A 5,344-nucleotide genomic window follows, 5' to 3' on the forward strand; every position below is an offset into this window, starting at 1 on the left:
TGAATCGGTGATGCCATCCAACTATCTCACCTCCTGTAATCCCCTTCTCCTCCTGTCTTCAATCTTTCCCAGCATCAGGGTCTTTTTCCGTGAATTGGCTCTTCACATCAGGTGGCCAAAGTATTGGAGCTTCAGCTTCATTATCAGTCCTTCCAATGAATATTCAGGACTGATTTCCTTTAGGATTGACTGGTTTTATCTCTTTGCAGTCCAAGGGACTCCCAAGAGTCTTCTCCAACGCCATAGCTCAAAAGCATCAGTTCTTGGGTGCTCAAACTTCTTTATGGTCCAACTCTCACATCCACACATGACTACTGAAAAAACCATAGCTTTGACTAGAGGAACCTTTGTTGGTAAAGTAATGTCTCTGCTTTTTAATATGCTGTCTAGGTTGGTCATAGCTTTTCTTCCAAGGAGCAAGCATCTTTTAATTTCATGCCTTCAGTCCCCATCTGCAGTGATTTTGCAGCCCAAGAAAATAAAGTTTGTCATTGTTTCCATTGTTGCCCCATCTATTTGCCATGAAGTGATGGGACCAGATGTCATGATCTTCGCTTTTTGAATGTTGAATTTTTAAGCCAGTTTTTTCACTCTTCTCTTTCACCTTCATCAAGAGGCTCTTTAGTCTCAGGAGGAGTCTCTAATAAATCTGAGTGAGGTACAGAGATTTTCCTAACTAAAGTAAGACAACCATGAGGTTCCCCCTTCTTTTGATAGTGCAGGGAGAGTGGCTGGATTAACAGTGTTGCAGTAAAGAACAGTAATGGGACAGGGTGAGAGTGATAGTATCTCAAAAGATATTAATTGGCTGGTTGAAAGTGTCTGCTTTGTCATTAGTAATGTCTGTACTGAGTGAGGAGCCATGAAATCAAAAGAGGAGGCTAGAACTTATTCACCCTGGAGAAGGAAGTGGCAACCCACTCCAGTATTCTTGCCTGGAGAATCCCATGGATGGAGGAGTCTGGTGGTCTAGAGTCCATGGGGTCACAAAGAGAGAACTTATTCAGCAGAAATATCAACAAATTTGTGTTTGTTTGGGGGTTTTTTATTTTAATTGGAAGATAATTACTTTACAATATTGTGATGGCTTTTGCCATACATTAACATGAGTCAGCCATAGGCACACATATGTTCCCTCCCTCCTGAAACCCCCTCTTACCTCCCTCCCCACCCCATCCCTCCAGATTGTTGCAGAGCACTGGTTTTGGGTGGTAATAGCTATTACTCTATGACAAGTGGGATAAACCTTTCCAACAGGGTCAAGAGTGAGAATATAGTTAGTGACTTTAAGGTTGATTGTTTTCAGAGGTTCAGTTCAGTTCAGTTCAGTTCAGTCCCTCAGTCGTGTCCAACTCTTTGCGACCCCATGAATTGCAGCACGCCAGGCCTCCCTGTCCATCATCAACTCCCGGAGTTCACTCAAACTCACATCCATCAAGTCAGTGATGCTATCCAGCCATCTCATCCTCTGTCGTCCCCTTTTCCTCTTGCCCCCAATCCCTCCCAGCATCAGAGTCTTTTCCAATGAGTCAACTCTTCACATGAGGTGGCCAAGGTACTGGAGTTTCAGCTTTAGCATCATTCCTTCCAAAGAAATCCCAGGGCTGATCTTTAGAATGGACTGGTTGGATCTCCTTGCAGTCCAAGGGACTCTCAAGAGTCTTCTCCAACACCACAGTTCAAAAGCATCAATTCTTCAGCACTCAGCTTTCTTCACAGTCCAACTCTCACATCCACACATGACCACTGGGAAAACCATAGGTCCTTGACTAGACGGACCTTTGGTGGCAAAGTAATGTCTCTGCTTTTGAATATGCTATCTAGGTTGGTCATAACTTTCCTTCCAAGGAGTAAGCGTCTTCTAATTTCATGGCTGCAATCACCATCTGCAGTGATTTTGGAGCCCAAAAAATAAAGTCTGACACTGTTTCCACTGTTTCCTCATCTATTTCCCATGAAGTGATGGGACCAGATGCCATGATCTTCGTTTTCTGAATGTTGAGCTTTAAGCCAACTTTTTCACTCTCCTCTTTCACTTTCATCAAAAGGCTTTTTAGTTCCTCTTCACTTTTTTTTTTTTTTTAAGGCTTAAAATGTATTTTAATAAGTTCATGTTGCATTATTCATTTCTCAGAAAAACTTCAAAGGTATTAGGGACAAATCAAACATGGTACACCAATAAAAAATGCACAGCATAACTACCTAAGATAGGCAAAGCTAAGAGCTACCGTCTGACACTCAGCATACAGCAACCCTGTTCTCAAGATTGTACTAGGCCTATCAAGAAAGCTGTGAATGGCAACATCACAGACACAAAAGGGCCATTTCTGGGTTGTCCTTACCCAAGAAAAAGATGGAGGCAAGTTTAACACAAGATTTTTTAAAGATACACTAAATGAAAATCTCTAAGAGAAAATGTCTTCCTTGGGACATGAAAGGGTAATATATGGGACATAACAGAACCGTATGTATGTTGTCTGTGACCTCTGTGGACATGTGCCTGAATTCCCACCTGGGAGTGATTGGAACAGTGGGGCCAAGGTCATTGGGGGATGTTTGGTTTTTGTGGTATATGTGGCAGGATCTCTGGGGTGAGACAGTGCACTAAGTCGTGTCTGACTCTTGTGACCCCATGGACTGTAGCCTGCCAGGCTCCTCTGTCTATGGGATTCTCCAGGCAAGAATATTGGAGTGGGTTGCCATTTCCTTCTCCAGGGGATCTTCCCAACCCAAGAATCGAACCCAGGTCTCCAGCACTGCAGGGAGATTCTTTACCGACTGGGGTGGCGGGGGGGTGTAAGAACAAGAAAGCAAATAGAACAGGGTGGACAAAGAGTGGAATAATTACGATTAATGGGCTCTCTAACTGGATCCATTTTGCCATGGCTCCCTGGCCCTCGCAGGCTCTCAACAATCACATGAGATTTTAGGAATGCACCACACAGAATTGATTAGCGAAAGGATATACCACATAGAACTGATTTGTTAAATATCACCCCTCCCTTACCCTCTGCCTCCAACATACTCCCTAGAGTACTACAGGCAGGGAAGACCTAAACTATTGGGAGGAATCCCAAACACTTTTCCAGAGTAGAATTCGGCTAAGTCCAAAAAGGGTCCTTCTTTTAAGGGTTTTGGGAAACTAGACACTGCAATTTTATTAGTATCGGCGACGTTTGTTTGGAGCAAATTCAGCTCCAGGAGCTGCACGGTTGAATGCAGGAGGGGTTCCACCAATTGCCCCAATTCCTTCCATTGTAGCAGCTTGGCCAAAGCGTTCAGTTGTTGGTGGGGTCAATCCCAAGGTTCCATCTGGCATCATAGTGGCTGGTCCTGGAGGAGCTGGGGTACCAGCTGGCACAGGAGCAGGGGGCATGGCACCTCTGTTGTTTATGCCCATAGCACCTCCCATAGCCATCTGACCCATCCATATCTCTTGCTCTCTCGAATCAGGGAAGGTTCCCTTGAATCCTTCCTGCTGTCGTCGCATCATTTCTTCTTATTGCCGCCGCATCTCTTCCTCACGGCGCCTGCGCTCCTCCTCCTGCCTGAGCTCCAGCTGCTTTCGTTTTTGCACTTCTTGATTGTGCAGTTCTTCCATCCTCCGAAGTTCTTCTTGACGCCTCATCAAATCCTGCCTCATTAGCATGACCTGGTGCTCATGGCAAGCAGCCTCCATCTCCATCTCCAGCTTCTCACGAGCTTCCTTGATGTTTCGGTCCACTTGGTCCTGCTGCTGCTTTTCCATCTCAATAAGTGCCTTCCAGCACATGGCATACTCATACTCAAAGGAGCCAGGCTGTGCAAATCTGGGTGGCTGCTCTCGCTCTTTGTGAAATAGCTGATTCTTTATAACCAGCTTCTCTGGGAGTCCCTCCTCATCATCTAACTGGTCCATGGGCTCCACAGTCACGGGTCGAGGAAATGTGGTTAGCAGGAAGGAGCCTTCACTGCATTTGTCCAGAGCTTTCCGAGCAGCTGGCTTCCCTGAGAATTCAACAATGCCTTTTCCTGAGGGCCTGCCTCGATCATCCACAATGACTACAGCCCTCTCCACCTGGCCGAACACAGAAAAGGCCTCCTCCAGCAGTTCATTGGACACAAACTGAGGAAGGTTTCGGACTGTAAGGGATGCACTATGGCAGGCAAAGCGCACACGCAGCTGCTTTCCACGGAGTGGCATGTTGTCCAGTTCTACTTTGGCAATCTCCGCTAGGATTCATGTTTCCAAGTAGATAAAGCCAAAGCCCTTGTCCTTATGAATGAAGACTTCGCCTGCCTTCCCATATTTCTCAAACAGTTTCCTCATTTCCTCCTCAGTGATGTCAGGAGGAAGATTGCCCACAAAGAGCAGGCTACGCTGGGTGAAGGTCTTCTCTCCTGGTTTCCTAAAATTCTTCAGGTCAATAGTCAAGCCTTCATTCTGGCTGCTGGCTTGCTGCCCATTTGCAGGCATTGGTGGAGGTGGTGGCTGCTGCTGTTGCTGCTGGTGGTGCTGCTGATGGTGATGTTGATGATGCTTCCTTGGAGTGTGGTTTTGTTTCTCCAAGTTAAAAGTTTTATTGCTCTGCATCTTTGAACCTCTCCACCGACTGTTTTCTGCTCAGAGTAACAGCGAAGCTACACGGCCTTTTTCCCTCTTCACTTTCTGCCATAAGGGTGGTGTCATCTGCATATCTGAGGTTATTGATATTTCTCCTGACAATCTTGATTCCAGCTTGTGCTTCTTCCAGCCCAACGTTTCTCATGATGTACTCTGCATATAAGTTAAATAAGCAGGGTGACAGTATACAGCCTTGCTGTACTCCTTTTCCTATTTGGAACCAGTCTGTTGTTCCATGTCCAGTTCTAACTGTTGCTTCCTGACCTGCATATAGGTTTCTCAAGAGGCAGGTCAGGTGGTCTGTCAGGTGGTCTTCCCATCTCTTTCAGAGGTTAGGGAAGCAGTTAAACACTAAGCTAACCACTTTAGTGATGTATGCAACTTGTCTCCAACAGACTTCTAACAAAATCTTCATTTTTTACATCAAGTGGGTTCTTCTTTCCTTTAGATCTTGAGGATATCAAACTTTTAAAAAACGTATATTCTTTTTTGAAGTTAACTTCTCAAATGGTTTTTCTTCCTTACCTTCTAAAAGTAATATATTTTTAGGACAATTTTATGTTACTGAAAATTGAGCAAATGGCACACAGTTCCCTATATCCCACCTCTCCCAAACACAGTTTCCCTATTATTATATCCTGGGGCAAGTCAATGAAAATCTTTGAACAGGTTTCGTTGTTCTTTGAACAAAGTAGATTATCTATACAGTGTATAGGACTAAATCACAAGGGAAAGTTAGAT

At 44.9% G+C, this 5,344-nt stretch overlaps 1 pseudogene; it reads right to left on the reverse strand.

Annotated features, from left to right (window-relative positions):
* Positions 1-2,530: 2,530 nt before the first annotated feature.
* Positions 2,531-4,627, reverse strand: LOC109577356 (non-POU domain-containing octamer-binding protein pseudogene; annotated as a pseudogene).
* Between the last annotated feature and the right edge of the window lie 717 nt (positions 4,628-5,344).

Source organism: Bos indicus, chromosome 1 (genome assembly GCF_029378745.1).
Source record: "Bos indicus isolate NIAB-ARS_2022 breed Sahiwal x Tharparkar chromosome 1, NIAB-ARS_B.indTharparkar_mat_pri_1.0, whole genome shotgun sequence".
Classification (NCBI taxonomy): Eukaryota; Metazoa; Chordata; class Mammalia; order Artiodactyla; family Bovidae; genus Bos; species Bos indicus.